Source organism: Syngnathus typhle, linkage group LG10 (assembly GCF_033458585.1).
Source record: "Syngnathus typhle isolate RoL2023-S1 ecotype Sweden linkage group LG10, RoL_Styp_1.0, whole genome shotgun sequence".
NCBI classification, from domain to species: Eukaryota; Metazoa; Chordata; class Actinopteri; order Syngnathiformes; family Syngnathidae; genus Syngnathus; species Syngnathus typhle.
Genome location: NC_083747.1, coordinates 2,239,787 through 2,258,937, shown reverse-complemented (window position 1 = coordinate 2,258,937; position 19,151 = coordinate 2,239,787). Strand labels below are relative to the sequence as shown.

At 42.0% G+C, this 19,151-nt stretch overlaps 1 protein-coding gene across 7 annotated transcripts in view; it reads left to right on the top strand.

The window, feature by feature from the left end:
- The window catches only part of znf385d (zinc finger protein 385D), a 53,880-nt gene that overhangs the window by 4,069 nt on the left and 30,660 nt on the right, over window positions 1-19,151 (top strand). For 5 of the 7 annotated variants that reach the window (XM_061289379.1, XM_061289375.1, XM_061289370.1 and 2 more), the window contains 4 exons: window positions 8,729-8,842; window positions 12,141-12,314; window positions 13,321-13,473; window positions 16,776-16,962. The gene's annotated coding sequence lies outside the window, so the exon portion shown is untranslated. Of the gene's footprint in view, window positions 1-3,916; window positions 4,080-8,728; window positions 8,843-12,140; window positions 12,315-13,320; window positions 13,474-16,775; window positions 16,963-19,151 lie in introns of those variants that run through there. The other 2 variants (XM_061289373.1, XM_061289374.1) reach the window with 2 other exon arrangements.

Below are 19,151 nucleotides of genomic sequence, written 5' to 3'. Positions count from 1 at the left end.
CAAGCAAAAAAAAAAAAAATCAAAGCACTCCTTTTCCTAACAGCAATTAAGGCGGCTAGTGAGTTTCCCTTCTTCTTCTTCCCTGCAGCCTCATTAGCTCAATTAACCCGTTTGCTCTTGTTTCTCCACCTTTAATCTTGCATGGATGCTTATGGATTATGTATGCGCCTTTTTTTTTTATTCATCCACTTAGCCTGCAAACATACACAAGTTTCCTTTTAAAATGTGGATTTTACAATATTGTGGGGGCTAATTAGATATAAAAAATTCAAATGTGACGTACGTTTATTGCGTCAAGGCTTCCATTTTGAGTCTTGGACCGTGGGAGCATTCTTTCTGCGTACTTCATTTGCGTTTGCAAAAAAAAAAAAAATAATCAAATGGGAGTTTCCCTTCGTGATGTCATCCATGCAAACACAAGCAGCATATATTTCACGAAGCTGGTGATTATTTTCCAAACATAAAAGGCGTGTTGTTGCTTTTGCTTTGTTTGTGGGAATGCAATTGTTATTGTTGCGTTTGGTGCTGGCGGCGACCAATCAGTGGCTATTGAAACCCAATCAGGACACGCGTGTGTAAGAACAACAGTTGCTTTCCAATTTAGACACACAATGGCACGTGATTGCTGGTCGCACGTTGTCGTCTGGTCACTTTTCAAAATGGTGGCTGAGAGGCTTTGACTCGTGTGTCTTTTCATTTTTTCATTTTTCTCGAAAGTCGCACATCACTAAGAAACAAATGGACTGTCTGACTGACGAATGGATGATTGCAACACGTCAAATATAAAAAAAAAGAAAAAGAGCTGTGTTTGTTCAGCAATCTTTATTTTGTCTTATATTTTCGAAACAGGACTTTTTCTGCGTTGCTTATTTGAAGCCGTCATTTCCATCCCGTTAGTTAATTTGTCTCCGGGCTCGAAAAGCGAGTCGTCGTTAGCAGCGAGACATTTGTTTGTTATTAGTGTGGAGGAATGTAGTCGACACATTTCACAGACAAAGACATGTTCTCATCTATTTTTAATGATGGGAAAATAACATCGCAGCAAATACGAAGGGAGGATGCGTTGCTCGGTCTGTGCTGCAGGTGGGGCCAGGAGGACACGAAAATATCTTTTTTAAAGCTTCTTTTAATTGGCTACATTCCAAATGGACCACCTCCTTTTCTTCCCTCCCATGTTTCGCGCTGTTGGCCCTTTTGCTGCATCTCGACTTGTTTTCCCAAAACATGCATTACTACTGCCAAGAAAAAGCCCAACACCAAAAACAAACTATCAGCACATCTGTACAGAGGGAAAAAAAAAACAGCCATGTTTTTTTTTCCTTTTTTTTTTTTTTATGTTCCTGGCGAGGCAAATAACAGCAATGATTTATGGCAGTTTCAGTGACTCGAAACATCTTGACAAAATAAGGCACATACCTGATAAAAAAATAAAATAAAAATTGACCGTAAATTTATCTGGATTCCAAATTAACCAACTTTGGTGTCCTGAGTGACAGCATTAAACAACTAAAAAAATTCTTTGGTTTTTTTCGCTGAGTAGGCCCAGTGATGTCATGGCGTCAATCGAGCCGTAACGGTCCCATGTATGATTTAAAGACGACTCGCTCACTCGTTAATCACAATACGTCTGTGAAATCCGGCTGCGTTGTAATATTCCGGACGATAATAACGCGGCGAGGTCTGTGGTGCTAATATTTCACGTCGTCCATAAAATATTCCCGCCGCAGGTCGTTCTAAACTTCTGAGTCATTCTGCTAATCATAAAAGAAAGCCACAAAAATGAAATTGCGCAAACCATACGAAAAAGCCGTAATGAAGATTTCAGCGCGCAAGGATCGAATCTGTGAGGCAGACAATCGATTCAAAAGGAAACATGTTTCAAGTTACGAGACAGATTGTTGTTTAACACGTGGACGGTTAGAAAATAGGAACAACGTGGGACATGAAGAACTTTTGGAAAAAATAAATCAGCAAGCTCACTTAATTTGATGATTTTGAAGATTCATTTTATTAACTTTCACATTTTTTTTTTTCTCAACCAAGGTTGTTAACAACACTCTTCGCTGCGGTATGCCAAATTTTAGAAGACACATTTATTTTCATTTGGCAGGAATTTTGTCTGCCCCCACAAATTCTGCCTGACAACAAGTGATGTGTCAATGTCATGTTTGTGGTCCCGTGTATGCTAACTTAAATACTTTATTACAATATTTGTATTGCCTGAATTGATACTGCGGGGGAGTTTCAGAGCTCACTATTACACCACATTCATTCATTCTTGCTTTTTTTATTGCGCTGTCATGCGAGCACCTTATAAAAGTCATTTTTATTTGAGCTGAGAGCACTCAGGCAAACGAAACCTTAGCTGACAGTTTGAGAGTCTCTCATGAACAAAGTCAAATAATACTCAAACACACTCACACACACATTCCACCGTCGAACAAGACGGAACATAGAGACTGACGATTTGAACTGTGTCCGAGTCACTCGAGGACGCACGCTCGCCTCATGAATATTCATAGACTCATTGGCATATTTTACACATCACTGCCAGCGGGAGGGGAAACATTACTTTTTCCTCCCAAAAAATTTGTACGCAGCTCGGGAAATTAATTGCGCTACCGGGAAAATCATACACATTCAGAATAATGAAGTGTGGAAAACATACTTTGAAATGTTAAGTCGGTTGATTTGCGAAGAAATTTTCCTGCCATAGAAAATAAGGTAAAGTTTGTATTTTCTTGGATAAATGTACGCTTTTAAGTCTCATTTGAACATTACTAACTGTTGTATAATGAAAATAAAGCAACTACACGCATTTGAAGGAATAATAGGAGTCCTGGAATTTTCCGTTTGATACAAAAAAGTCTTACTTCCTGTTCAGTTTCAGGTATGGGTCCTTGAGACTTTGTGTTATGACAGACATCTAAGGGCAAATGTTTTGCCGACTTTCCAGGATTCCTCCCTCGTGATGATTAAGATTTGACACCCGGAATGTCTGCCTCAAAAAAAAACCTGGCCCACTGCCCCGTTCAGTTTTGAGCTTGAGTCCTTGAGACTTTTCCGTGTCTTGTTATGATAGATATGTCCACCCAATTTCGTTTAAGTCGGCGAAACTGGTGTCGACAATCATTTTGTTCGACTTTCCAAGAATCCAGAGAATGATCGTAAAGCTTTGACACCCAAAATGGCCACACTTCAAGGCAACACGGCTAACTTCCTGGTTAATTTCAAGCATGGGTTCTCGCGACTTTTTTTTTGCTGGTGTCCAACCATTTTTTTTGTTGATCGGTGAAACGTGTCATGGAGTATTTTTGTTTTTGTTAGAAACTTTTTGTGAAGCCTCAATTTTGCCCTAACTGGCAGCTTCAACTCAGACTTTTTGAAACGGGTCCTTGAGACTTTCTCATCCTTTTAAGGTCAATTTGGTGTCGATTGGTATAGCTGGTCTGGATGGATTTTTTTCCCCTTTAATTTTCTGAGACCGATGTTGAAGACGGAGAATTCACCCCAAATGACAGACCTCATGGGTCCTTCAGACTTTTGATTTGTGGCTCCTGTTATGATAAACCAGTTCACAAAATTCCGTATTGATTGGTCAAACTGATGTCCAGGGCTTTTGTAATTTCCCAGAGGGCGCTATTGAGTACCTTTTTGTTATTTTATTGGGAGAAAGCCAAACATCCAACCAACCCCCAGACTGGACTAAATGTTGTGCTAACAAGTCATTAGCATGTAGCATCTGCTACGTGGTCCTCAAAGCAAAGCAATAAATTGCCTTTTAAGAGCTAATAACACGCGAGCTGTTTGCAGCTGCTTTTCCTGACAGCTGTGACTCACACACTCGGTTGTTATTTGGGGTGGCATGACACTCCCCCTCCGTGGAGTTTAGAATCAGCGGTTGGTTGCTAACCACGCTACTTTTAGAACTGACGTGTTAGCATTAAGGTGGCAAACAAAGCAGAGAACTCACCGTTAGACGGTTGAGCGACAATTAATTCATCTAGTTCATCATCAGTGGCATGAGATGATGATTAAGTTTGAGTTTAGCAGTACATGAGTGAGCTGAAATTACACCGGTGAGTTAATGGGGTGTTGACGACTCGACGGGTGAGTTGATTAGCGGTGTGAATCGCCAAGTAGTGACGGGTTTGGTGTTAAATCGAGTGAGATGAGAACGAGTAGACACCCTCATGGAATTGGAAGAATTTTTCATGAAATGGCTTTTATTAATTGGGTGGAAATGTTGAAAATAAGAAATAACCACATCTCAAAATATATACAGGAGACAAAAGAAGGTTGTTGTGTTCCTGCTGTGTTACCAGAAAGGTGAAGCGGGCAATTTGTCCTCTATGTGTGTGTGTGTGAGTGTATGTGAGTGATGGCTTGCGCTGGCACAGAAGTGTTATGTGTGTGCACCCGAGTGTGAAATGAACGCCACTGTCTACCCGACTAGGCCCCTCCTCTGACCCACACGGCACCGCCAGGGAACACCACTAAGTCAGTCAGTGTGTGTGTGTGTGTGTGTGTGTGAAAAAGAAAATGAAATGATAGCTTTTTCGCCAATTTGACATTTAAAGCTGTGTTTGTGGGTCAGCCCCGGTAGCCTGGCTGTGAGGAAAATGTTACCCGTATTAGTCACCCAGACTCATTTGTGCTGTTAGCGTAGCGGCTATCATGCTAACGAGTTAAATGGTGTCTGTTTGTCCCTCCGGTGCTGACTCATCTACCAACAGAGGAGAAGAAGACCTCTGACTTGAGTTATGACTTGCTTAACCCAAGTAATGACTTGCTTGGAATTTATTGCGGACGCCACTTGACTTACTTGGGATTTGCCAGTGTAACTTGATAGATAGCCAGAAAAAAAAATCAAAGGCAAAGGGTCAGAGGTGCCCGCTGGTAATCAGGAAGTCCTCTGGGAAAATTAAAAAAATTGTAGACGACGGGCGAGGAACCCCAAAATGTGAGCGGGCATTGACCTGCGTGCCAACAATGTAAACAAACTGATTGGTGTTCTGCGACTGGAGTAGCAGGAATGACGGCCAGCCGGGTGGGACGCGCCACGGCGCGAAAAGGTCGGCCCGCTCTTCGCCCGCACGTCACTTTGAAATGGAAAAAAAAAGAAAGGCCAAAGACGGGAAGCAGCGAAAGCAAAACCATGTGTGCTTACTTTCCACAGCTTTTCCACCCGCCGCTGATAGTCGCCATTACTGTCAATTAGTTGTTGGAACATGACTAATAACGACGCGTTATGTAAGCCCGGATAGCTCACCACATGGCGGTCCGAGGTGGGACTCTGGTCTGCGCCATCATTGTCAAACGACAACATTTGTACGGGTTGTTTGTATGTATAAAATAGTTTGACATACTAAAAGGAACCATTTCTATATTGCCAATGTTTTGAGTGTAGTACCACATTCCGCCACAGCATGCCAGGCAGTATCGAGCACTACTGGACAAGATGCAGCATTGCTCTATGCTTGTTGAACTACCAGTTGTTTAAATGTTTATAATTCCTGTAGCATCCATGCTAATTTTATTAGCCCATCCGTAGCATTTTGTGTTAGCGTTAAGATGTTGCGCATGAGTCATGTTGCTTCGACTGCACTGATTGCTTCTCCTCAGTGCATCCAATGTGTTTACCCTTCCAACTTTTCCATCCGTGTCTCTCTTGTCAATGAAGACTTTGTGACCACCACTTATTCCATGATGCGCCTGCGTAAGGATTGTTTGTGCTCGGGAACTCTTTTTGGCTGGCAAAGCGGGTGGGCGGGCGTGATCTTGAGTGACCTGTTGAGGTTGTCATAAATATGTCCATGGCGTTACTTAAGTCGAAGTACGGGTTCAAAATATCCCACGCAAGCAAATGGCGATGAGAACGTTTCGTAAATTCCACTTGTGTATCGTGGGAGGTGGCTGAAAATACATCTTCCTTGGCAGAGGTCACAACATTTTCAATCAACGAATTAACAACTTGGCTTCCGGGACCGCTGCTGAGAGCCTGACGTCTTTAACCTTCAGATAAGAAGAATGAAGGACGGCCAGAAACTGTGTCAGAATTGAACCCCGTGAATAGAAACCCGCAGAGGACAACGTGAGGCAAGGACAAAAGTAGTCAAAGCGCCATTGTTCGCGCCGGGCCGTCGTTCAAACCCGGTCTTTGTTCACACCGGGTCATTACCAAGGTGAATCAAATAGCGACTGGTAATAGAACAGCGATAGCTCAGCTAGATAATGGAGCATCATTCTGATTCATCTTTCATGGTGAGAGCATTAAATCTCAAACGCTCACTTTTGACCCGGTATAGTCTCGGCGGGTGCTAACGTCAAGGTCGAGCAGTCCGCTGAATGAACGCGGTATTTCATTGTGTAGCGCACATTATTGTTGTACGAGTCTTTACCGCAAAAAAAAAACAGCACCCAATGAATAGTGCTGCGTGGGAAGAGGCGCGGTAATACTGCTAGCTCGCTGCTAGCTCGCCCAACAGCACTACCAAGAGTGGCCCAGATGACTTTGACAGCTCACATGTTATCTTTTTAATAATTTAAAATACTTATTTATTTATTTATGGTCACTCCATGACGTATTTTCACATATCGAGGGTGTGTCCGGAAATCAATTAACAACTATTAAACGGAGCGGTAATGTCTTGACTTGTCGGCTGTTATCCTCGCTGGGATTTGCCGACTCGCCGTGTTTCGCGGCGTCAAGCCCCTCGGGAAAGAGTCAACCTTTTGATACAGACGAGCGGCAGTCTTATGTTGTCTTCTTCTTATTTGCTGCGAAAGCTGCTCGGCCTCATTCACTTCTCGTTGGTTAGCCGTTGTTTTCCTCGCGGCCTCCATTTTATGTCAGAGCTCGTAAACGTTGCCGGGTGGTCAACTCACGCTCCGGCCAGAAGGTTCGGAGCGTAAAAAGATGAATCCCCCCTCCAGGCTGGACCTTTTATCACTTGAGTTCGGTCATTTCGGATTTAATAGACATCTTTTAGTGTGGAGGGAAAAAAAAATCTTTATCGCGCTGGTCGCGTAGCTCGCTCATTTATAACTGAATTCCCAAATAAGTGCTTTGTGATTAGAAAGTGAGCAAACACAAAGAAGTGGTACAAACTCATCAAGATCATTTCAAACTTTGGACCTTTATGGTGTTGATCTGCCTTAGTGGAGGTCAGATGAATGGATGGAGTTAGAATATATATTGTTGGGATGGATGGATGGATAAATAAATAGCTATATTTATGTACATGCTTTTAAATCCTGCACCAGGCAGCATTTGAGTAAAACTCAATTGGACCTTCAAATGAATGTGGGAAAAAACTGCATTCAATAAAATCCGAAAAAGTCTGTGTGTGTATTGAGCTGGCCCCCAAACATGATTTTACCTTTTAAATATCCAAAGTAACTTTGAAAAATAAAACCCACTGCAGCCGAGGCCAGTGTGAACTTTTTCATCTTAATGAAAAGAGCTGTCTGATAAGCCATTCATTGCTACTCTGTTTTCTTTTCTCCCCATCCAAATCACCAAAGATGATTTGCTTTTCACACCAAACTGACATTAATTTCACGATACCGTGAAAAAATTCGCAAGGGTTCACTGCCCGTATTATAGATTGTGATTTAAAAAAAAATAAGAAATTGGACTGCAAACAGGGTTGCTGCGAACTGCGTGTTAGCGTGGCATTATGGGAAGTCTGGCATGCTTCTAGAGTAGATGAAAGCAGTCCGAATAGAGAGGGGGCGCCCTCAGGGGGTCCTCTGAGAATGTATTCATGACAGCAGCCCTAAAAGCCATTGGAAGCCATTCATCGCTTGATGGGACTCAATATTGCCTTTTGCTTTCGGAGCTCACATTGTCTCCCTCGAGCGGCGTCCACTCTCGGATTCATTCCGACCGCTCTGTAAAAAAAAAAACTTATTAACGAAGAGCAGATAAGCAAATAATATCCTCCTGCATTTTTTCCCCCCCTCCCTTCAACTACCAAAAACAATTAGCCGGCTAACAAGAAGGACGAGGAGCTGCCGATTCCTGTCCGCCGCGTCGAGTCCAACCTGGGAAAACAAACGTTCTGACAAATGGACGTGGAACGCACGCACGCACATCTGGACGGTCAGGAAGGGGAAAAAAGAAAACAAATGAGAAACGTTGAGCCAAGCTGTTATTAATTACAAGATGATGAGGAGGATGGGGAAGGCCCGAGCATTTGGAACCAGAACGGATGACAAATCATCCGCCGCCTAAGCCAGTCGGCGGGAATCCCAGGAGTTAAAACCCGAAGATGTATATGCTGTGAGAGACACTCGAACTTGAACACACATGGATGGCGGCTCCTCAAAACAGGAATTTCACACATCCATCATCACGCCGCTTGTTTTTCTTTCAAATGTAAAGTTGAGTTGTCAGCGCATCATACATCACATTCATCGCACTTTATTTACATCACAAAAAAAGCTGACATTTCAACAGGGGTGTGTCGACTTTTGATACCCACGCTATCTTTCTAAGAAGACAAAAACAAGTGCGCTCATTGTTGCCGTGCTAGTTTCCAAGCCATCAAGGCGGATTCGGGTCAGTGAGCTTGACAAACGACCGGCGGTGGCGTGGCGCTGACCCACAGGTCCAGTCAGGCCTATTAGGGCCCGGTCAGGTCCGAACGGATAATGTTGCTGGCCCGAGTTGTCATTAATTCTCGTTCTTTTATCAATATCTAATTATCTGATCTGTCTGCAGATGCGCAGCCCCAAGATGAAGCCTGCAGCAGAAGTTCTTAAATGGCCGATAAAGCCACGCGGCAGAGATGAAATCCGTGCTCCACTGGCCGTGTTCTCTTCAGATCATCATCAGGTGCGGTCCTTACGGGATGTTATTAATTTACATTAGCTACCTGGTTGGGGAGATAAAGATGCAGTTGTGCAGAGGCAAGCCAAATACGTTCCGGCTGTGAATATTTGATCTATTTTTCCTCATTCGGCATTTTAATCGGTGTACACATTCGGAAATATCGTTGCGTCAAATGTGCCCGCAAAGCATGGCGCCTTTTTAATCACCCCAGCAGTGGTCAGAAGTAACAAATTACTTAAATACAAATAGTTTGTCAAAATGAAGAATACTGTAAAATAGAGCAAAAGAGAATTTCCAAAAAGTGTACGGATTAAAGGCTTTTCAATTCATTTCAACCCTAACTCTCGCCCTGGTTTATGTCCTCTTTTGGGTTAAGTACAGTTAATTTTTTTTTCGCTTCCTAATTTCTTGCTATTATCTTAAATTGTGTTTTTTTTATTTATGATTTTTAAGTATACAAACCTTTGCTAGTTTTCTTTATGACAAAAATTAGAAAATTTAAAAAATAAATAAATAAAGTGCTACTTTTCAGGGGACTGGAATGCATTCATGGCATTTCATTTTATTTCAATGAGCAAAATTGATTTGAGACGTTTGATATGTGGACATTCCAACCTTCCTAATTTCTTGCTATTATCTTAAATTGTGTTTTTTATTTATGATTTTTAAGTATACAAACCTTTGCTAGTTTTCTTCATGACAAAAAATAAAAAATAAAAATAAATAAATAAATAAATAAAGTGCTACTTTTCAGGGGACTGGAACGCATTCATGGCATTTCAATTTATTTCAATGAGGAGACGTTTGATATGCGGACATTCCAACCTTCGCAAATGACTCACACTTTCTACTTGTGGGGTGTTTGGGTTATAAACACTTGACAAACTGATTTCACCGATACCACTCGCCGCTTTTTACACAGCTTGTTGTGAAAAAAAAAAAAAGACCCAGCATGAAAAGATCGTGTTTATCATCACTGCTCCTTCACGCTCAGATTATTGTGGAAGAGATAAGCAACGCTCAGATAACACAGACAATAAAAGTCTGGTGCAGGAAGCGACTCAAATGTTTGCTTATTCCTGTGACATTCCAATGTTTTCTGTTGTACTGCAACTCCACATTCCCAACACTCCATAGGGGGTTTTAAAATATAAATAACACATCCAAACAACCTTATAAACACATTTGGTCGGAGAGTTTTATAGGGGTCACTGGTGTTGGCCATGTTGTGGAAATTTGTAGAAAATTCAAAGCTGGTTTCACTTAAATGACATACAATTTGGTTGGTATGTCTGTTATGATTAGACCCACAAAAAAAACAAAGAAGCCAGGCCAAAAAAAAGCGCAGGAAATTTGGTATTTTAGTGTGAAGCAGATAATTGAGCTTAGTAATGCCTCATTTAATATCTGGAAAATGAAGCCCCTGAGGTCAGTTTTACTTGGCAACGTAAAATTGGGGAGGCATGTCGATCATGAGTAGACCCACAAAAAAAAAGTTGAAATAAGCTTTGGCTAAAAAGATTTACAAAGTCTGCCATTTTGATTTGAAACAGACATTTTGGGTCCCTTTGGCCATTTTTCTTCAATGTCTTGAAACTTTGCGATTTTATCCGGTTGCCACCAAATTTGAATGATGGACCACGTTAAATCTGGAGATTTTCGATTGTGGGCACAACGTGGTCGTGAAATTTGATGAGTTGCAAAGAAACGGGAACTTCTAATCAGTCAGCGCCTCAAGGTCTGCTCTTGACTCGTGACTCCTGATATTTGGATTTCTTCAAACTGCATACTCGCTCATTTTTTTTTTTTGTCTTGACTTTGTGTCACATCTTGGGTTGAAGCTTTAATCACTATTTGTGGATGACTCACTTACTGATGGCGGGCATAATATTTGTCAAATTTTCCGTGCTGAGACCTCGTTCAAGATGGCTGAAAAGGAACAGAGGAAGTTTTTTTTTTCTTTTCCAACAGCAAACAAATAAAATAGCACACCATCCCACGTTCTCGTATTCCTCGCTGATCAAATTCAAGTCGCAAGTGTGAAGCGAAATGACTCCTGCTTCTCTCGTATCTCTGCAGTTCCTTCATCCGCTAAGGATAATTTCTCCTCTATTGATTTGTTCTTTTTCACATTATTTCTCGGGTTGGAGGTGAGAGGGGGGGGACTCGACCGTCTCCAAATGGGAAGATGATTTATTTCTTTAAAGAACAAGAAGGGCAGAATGTTCCGCGGGGTGGCACTCGTTACACCGGGGAGCTTGTAAAGGGACTTTTTCCTCTTTTGTGCTACGATTTGATTGGTGCTATGCTATGATCACGCGGAACACGCTATGTTTCATGCTACGGTATATTGCAGTTTTTTTTTTTATGGGTTTTTACAGTACACAGGCAAATCTGGATTTAGAGTTGCGTATCTTGCATTGTACGGAAAAAAAATTCAGCGTTATTAACAGAAGGAAGAGGCACAGAAAGTCGCCAGATTACTTTATCATCAATGCTAATTTAAAATAGCCTGTCTATGGCATTTCCGAGTAGATATTAGCATTAAGCTAGCAATGTTTTGAAATGAAACAGTATAAATTCTCTTTATTGTCGGTCATAAAAATACTCTTTAATAAATGACAAAGAGCTTGAAGCGAGCGCACTTGACCTCATAATTGGAGAAATGCGCAAGCGAGCGGGTTTTCTGCTCTTTTCTTTCAATAACGCTAAGAATTCTTAGACAAAACCGATAGTCTCACATTTCTTAACAGCGAGCGTTTGAGAACAGGTCCAAAGGAATATAGTGCTTATTGAAAAGTGCCTTTCAGGAATTGTGTCGATTGTTATATGGTCTCTCGAGGATTTTAATGCAAAGCACACAAAAGGCAGGAAAACGACATTTACATCTTCACTTGAGCCTGTCGGTTGTCTACTCAGTATTTCTTGCAAAAGTTCAACATTTGCATAAAACAACAAAAATGATGAGATCAAATCATTGTCAAGTCGAGACAATTTTACCCGACGCTGTTTTGCACATGTCAAAGGCAGACATAAACAATGTTGTTATTTTTTCTGTCTCCATGCCAAAGCGAAACAAAATTTGCTTTAATTATTGAAACAATGATTGACTTGTCGCACAAAGAAGTTTGGGTTCCACCATTCTCACATTTCACCATTGTTGATTAAATACTCTGCACATTGTCACATTTTAGGTGTTTAACTCGTCCGGGCAGTCTTATGTGTTGTCGGATACATGTCGCAGCTAATTTCTTTAAACGTTTATGCAAAACAAACCGTGGTTTGTGCTCTTCTCCTATAGAGTGTCTTCATGCGTTTCTGCTGGACTTAAGTGGCTGGAATGCGCTAAACTGGAGTCACGCTGCGTTCACAACAGTTGACGGGAAATTACATTTATCCCCCCACTTGGATCCTTTGCTCCCCCGCTAAGTCGCCACGGCGCTGCAGTGACGGACAATACCGACCGCTAATCAAGGTAAAGGGTCAAAGGTTCACCTGAAACGTCAACGTTGAGGTTATTGACAAGCGTGAGCTAGTCATTTAAGGTGTTTAGTGCGTGTTTACAAGCTGGCCAATCCAGTTGGTGAGTCAAGTGGATTTCATATCGTTTGGTTTCAGTCTGGAAATTGACTTCATTTTAAAAAAAAAATGGCTTGTGCATCAGGACAGGAAACATAAGAAACAAGTATTCGACTGTGCATACTTGCAGAGGAATCTTTTGCCTGGATGAACATTCGCCCTGAGGGCATGCGATTATTAGGCGGGTGGTCGGGTCTAAGGCGAACGCAAAGCCGAACAAGCTCAGCGCGAGATTCACCAGGCTGCCCAAAGACAATCTCCCGAACTTCAACGACAAGAATAAAAAAGACGAGACACGACAGGATGACTTCATCCACCCCGCACAGAAACATCTCCTAGCCTCTGTCTTTTATCTATTATTATTATTTATTATTATTTTTATTTATTATTTTTTATTCATTTTTAAATACAACGCAAAAGTATTTTTTCTTTCAGTTGTGGCCACTGGCTAATAATTTAGTTTATAATCGTGAAGTCAATTCACAACATTTAGCAAAGCTACACTAGTAAGACAAAGTTTTGATAGCATTAAAGTTGTGCTATGCTAGCTACTTTACCTCTTGGCGTAAAAAAAAAAAAAAATCCAAGTAATATACATTTACCCATATGTAAATAAGTCACATTTTTCAAGTATATAATATTTAGTACCGTAATTTTCGGACTATAAGTCGCGTTTTTTTTTTCATAGTTTGGGTGGGGGGGCGACTTATACTCAGGAGCGACTTATATACATATATATGGGTTTTTTTTCACTTTTTTGGGCATTTTATGGCTGGTGCGACTTATAGTCCGAAAATTACGGTATTAGTATAGTTAATATTAGTTTTAACGGCCAGCTCTTAAACACCATTACAAAGCTACATCCAACTCTCTTGATTGTTTTTTTTTCGTGTCCCTGTCAGGCAGTACAATATTCCAGACAAACGAGGCGTCCCGCTCCAAAGTATTTCCATCACTGGCAAGACGACGGTGATGAGGTCTCCTGGGCAAACAAGATGGAATTGCGCCGGTCCGCTAATGGATTGTGGAGTGCGATGTCTCCGGAGCGCTGCCAGGTAACCGTTCTCATTTTACCTTTTGCCCCGAAATGAAAACAACTCCTGCTTAGATACATTTCAAGAAGTATCAAAACATAAGTTATTTATTGCGTATATATACAATCCCTCAAAATTGAACAGAAACTTCCGAAGATGATGTAAATAAGATCCATTAGCAGTACATCCATTTGATGTAAATATTCATTAGAAGTGCAATTAAGTTACATTAAATATGTAAATAATATACACAGATGTGCGTTTTTTTTCCCCCTTTTGCAATCTGTATGCAAAGGGACACGAGGGGGGAGTGACAAATGAACGAGGCGCGGCGTTGTCAGCTCCTATTTGTCAGGTGAGGGCTGAGCAGTCGTCCTGTACGTCCAGCAGGCAGGAAACACTTGTACCCAACACGCATCACGTGATTCATAATCACAGAATGGCAACACGAAAGGAGAGGGGACCTAAAAAATGAAAGATGTTTCGATGCCTCGTCTACTTCCCTGAAAATGCATTTTTTTCTTCTGCTGGTACACATCTGATTAAAACCTCTGATTTAGTTGATATAATAATCGTATTTATTGTCATTTAAGTGGGGAAGTGTCGAGGAAACGACACCTGTCATTGAGTACGGGTCGTAACAAAATGAGGCAGATGTTCAGACTTTGTTCTCTCATCTCTTTTTGCCTTTCTGGCGCTCCAAAAAGGGGTGAGAATTAAAAAAATATATATATTCAGCTTTATTTGCTTTGCTTGTTGAGCTTTAACCAGGCAATATGATTATTTCCAGCGGGCGTGCAGCTGTGTTTGTCTAACCAAAACTCCAATCTGTGTTGGAGATATTGCGTCTGGCGTGGGAATAGGAATCAGATCAGGTAGGGGAGGGGCGGGGCGGCGGGGGGGCTTTATTTACACCCGCACGCTTATTTGGAATGTTTGTTTCACGGTACAAATGACAGCAGGGAGAATGAAATAGTGAGTGGAAAAAAAAAAACAGAGCAATTAAGGTACTTAATTTCATTGGACGTGGGCAAGGAGAACTATCTGTTTTCCCGAGGAAATTTCCTGGAAACCAGCTGAACTTCCTGAGAATTTTCCACCTCTTTGTAACTGTGGTCTCCACCCATTCCCTAAGTGGCAAGTATAGAATGATACAGGGGTCATCTGTAAGTAGTCGAGGAGGGTGAAAAGATCCGTCAGGCAACAAACGGCTTGGTCCGACCTTGGCGGCGGTCACTGCTAAACGGCGGGAGGAGGGGAAAATAGCTCCAGCGGAGCGACGGGATTTATGTGGGTGACAAGTTCTTTACGAGCATTACGCCGAAGATGATGGCAGTCGGTGGTCCCCGTAAATAACCCGACGCTTACATATTTTAGTGACTTTTTGATTTATCACGGAAGCGTCATTGTTGCAGCTGCGAAGCCAGAACTGAATTGGAAACGGACACTAAATTTAAACCAAAATGGCCGACGGCTCGGGATTCACAGCGTAGGTTCCGGATGAATTTTTGCACATCCTATCATGATGAACATATGCGACCAATTTCCTATCAATCAGACGTACTTGTGGCAGAGGTTAATAGTGTGGCACTCTCTGGGAATCATCAAATTTTGTTTTCAAAAATATACGTTCTTAAAACTTTACTTGACCATCATTTCATGCTTTGGGCCAAAATCCATCTAAAAATCAAGCGTTTCAAAAATTTGTTGGAAAAGTCAGCGTTTGCCAGATAAATGTGTTTGCTTGTTCGCAGCGTGAGACACCGGAGGAGCAAATGAGGATGGATTTTTTTTCAGACAGAATGATTTAGCACACTTAGGGTGGACTTGATTTAAAAATCAATCTTTGCTCCAGTAAGACGTCCCTCATCTCTTTTCTCTCTTGTGGATCAAGTATCAGCATGAAACAATTTGTTCCTCTTACCGCTACTCTGCAAACATTATTCGATTTTCCCTCTTATTGACCGTTCAGCTTTTTCAACTTTGCTTTGACTTTCGAGGGGGGAAAAAAAGTAAAATTATTTTCATAAAACTGTCCTTTTCAGTAAATCCTGATTAAAAAAAAAAAAAAATCTAAACAGCATCAAAAATCCAACAATTTATCAATAATGAAATTTAAAGATGTGAATCTATTATTTGTCAGATAAAAATATTAATGTGTTTATATAGTTTATTGTCATTTATCTAATTAAATAACTAGTTTAAATAAATACAAAAAAAAATTGTAAATAGTGTAAAACATTAATGAGTAAATCAATTGTATTTAATATTGATTAAAAACATATGAATAGAGTAGAATTGATATAATTGCTAATGGTTATTCCATATCCAACAATTGAAAATGTTCAAGTTGAAAGCAGAAAAGCCCTCCTTACCACCAGGGCTAGGGCTGTGTGACCTGGACATGTTCTGCAAAGTTTTCCGGGCTCCCTCACAAAGCGGCTTCTTTGTAAACTCATACCAGCAAACATTTGCTGCGGTTTCATCGCAGCAGGATTAGCGAGCCGCGGAGGATTTAATGCATCAGGTTGCCGGGATGGCACGTTTGAGTCGGTTCGCTCAAGGACTCGCAAAATGATGTTCCCAAACAATGGAGCTGGCGAACGACCACACTCAGCTTTTAGTGGGATGGCGCTGACTAGAGAGATTAGCTCACTGCAGGGGGGGCCGCGTTTGCGTTGCCATCAAAGGCTGGATTTACATGGCTCAAGTCACACAATTTGGATTTTTGTCCTCTCAAGTGGCGCGACAGGGATATGCAAGAAGCAGATGGAATCTCCGATTGGAATCAGACCTTTTCCGAAATAGATATAAATCAGAAATTGAATTAATCTGCCATTGAGTCACTAACATCTTGACTCCATCTTTTTTTTCCAGTAGTGGAAATGCACAAGTACACATAGCGGTTTAGCTGCTACTAGCTAGCCAAGTACATTAGCACAGCGGAGTTAGCTAGTAGCAGCCAAGTCGCTAGCTAGGTGCTAGTCAAGACTTCTACATTAACAAATCCAAACACACACACAAAAAATCCCTCATGTAATGTAGCTCTATCAAAATAATCAGTTTGAAATCTCCGGATTTTGTGTTGAAGGTCCACTCTCCATTTCATTTCATCCGGACGGTGTTCTTCCACACCAAACCGGTCCAAGCATGCCTTTTGTGGACTTTGTTTTGGAACAGAAAAGGAAGTTCCCCAAAGCAGTGCCATAAAGTTGGAATCACAAATCCAACAGGCCGTCATCCAAGCCCTGATCCTGATTGATTGATTCATGGATTAAGAGCCGTGTCTTGATCCTTTTTTTGTCTCTTTGATGATTTGACAGTTTTGGCTGGCGTCTGTTGTCGGCACAGCCTTCTTGCACTCGTCCTCCGGTGATGATGTCACTTCTCGTTCAGTGGGAACGGCAGACATGGGGATTTCATTTGAAATCCAAAATGCAAGTCAGATGATCAGCCACGTGGGCTTCCATTCCACACGGGGTGGCAGAAGCACTTATGGAAGTGCAGACAGTAAGTTTTGGAATCAAAGACTCCGATAGAAATAGACGTACGGATTTGTTTATTTAAGGGAAAAAATAAAATAAATATTTGTTTTGTAGTTTTATTTGATAAAATCTTATTAGGATTTTTTTTTTTTTTTTGTATTTCTCAGCTCTCATAGTTGCCAAAATGCTCAACTAAAAATCAGAAGGTACAGTAGCCAAATTATGAAATGTGTTTGTTTACTTCAGGCAGCTGCCCTCCAACTAAGCCCCCCCCCCCCCCCCCCATCCAACCACGCCTCCTCCACGAGACTCCCCAGCTCCCTTCCACAAAAGAGACAGCGGGGCCCAGAGGACTTAATTTGTCCCCGCACACTTTGTCCCCGGGCCGGCTCCAGTGGAAGCCGTTTCCAGCGTGTAGCCGGTGACATTCCAACGCTAATGCCTGGCTTGGCTTTCCGCGTAACAAGAGTCAGATGATTGGCTGAGTCACAGCGGATCACGTAGAGCCTGTCCTTCGTCTTAATCCGCTCTCCGGTGGCCTGGAGTTGTCTTCGCCGCCGGTTACGAGTTAGACAAAACCACAGTTTACTCTCGCCGTTCCTCGTAAAAAGCCCAGTTGTTTAGTCAGATGCCATCTGCTGCGGACTTGATTTAACGCCACTGTTGTTTTTTTGCTGAGCATTAAGGAAGGAGGTCACCGGGGGACACGGCAGTGACCAATTACTGTCAAACGAAGGGGGGGGGGGGGACGCTCGCACGCCGGCTCGATGGAAGTCGGATCGTCGATGATCAAAGTACTAAAGCTGGGGTGGGAATGGCAATTTTGTTGCCAATGATAACCATGATATCACCACGCAGGCGTTATGCGATAATCGATATTGGAAGGAAAAGCTCCAAGGTTGTCTGCAACCCTCGGCGCCTTTTTTCAACTCACTTGGGAGGAATGAAGTCACAGTCTTGCGAAAATTCAGATTTATGCGTTGAGGCTTTGAATTTTTTTCAATTGAGATTTAGATTGTCATATTTTCCCAATTCATTTTTTGTTACTTCTGAAAAAAGTGACAACCCAAAATGACCGCCTGCCTTCATTTAAAAATACGACGACACTCCACGCCACCTTTTGTTCCACTTTTCTAATCAGCGCCGAGGCCATTCCAATTATACCAAATGTTTTCAAAGCGATGAATTTCCAACAAGATGGTCTCGCCCGGGTAGCTAATAATAATAACACCAACAATGATAATATGCGTCTCCCCACGCTGCTAATCTTCCCCCAAAAAAATTATTTTGAATTTCCAAAAGAGAGCGTCGGAAGACTCTTAAACACTTTGAAGCTTTTTATGAAAACCTCAAGTGGTTTCATGCACGCGCTAATTAAAAGTTCACAAAATGGCGAGGGGGGGGGGCGTATAAAAGCCATTCTAAATGGATCTTGTTGTCATTCCCCGCACAAGTCGTCTCCTCCCAATCTCCCGCTTCTTGGTCTTCTTCTTCTTCCTCGTTATCAGTCCCTGCAGCCCGTCAAGCAGAATGCGGGCCGAGCGGACGAGCGCAGGTATTGATCTCCGGGGGAAGGCGCGATCGCTGCAGTCTAACGAGCAACAAATTAGAGTCAAACGCTTTTGCCGCCGACTCTAAAGACGCGGAAAGGCGATCGAGTGAAGCGGCGGCCCAGACAAAAGGTGAAATCAAACTTGAGGGAGCTTATCACCAGCTTTTTAAGTCAGCAGCTTTGATTGACTTCACACGCCGCCGCCATTACGGAAAAAAAAAAAAACACTCGCCGGGAGTCTAATAGAACTTAACAGCTCCTTTGATATTTATTTATCGTCACAAGGGCACATTTGAACCCGTGTTTGTATTTTAATCTACATTAGGATGAGGCCTGATTTTGATCCGATGAATTCGAGGCCGATTTGTGTCAGCGAGAAGGTAAATCCATTTGCTTTTAATCCGCTTCTAATCACGTCGTTTAAACATAAGCACGGCGAGAACTGTTTACAATCTGCCAAAAGCTTTAAAAACGCCGAGTCGGCGCAAGGTAATGCGAAACATTTTTGCTTCAATATACCTCGTTTACAGCGTGTTCTCCGACCCACGAGCGTTTGAAGGACCACCTGCTAGCAATCAACGTCCACCGGCCGGGACTCTGCGACTTGGTCCGCTGTCTGCTTCCATTTACTCCAACGCAAAGAGTTGCTCGACAAAAAAAAA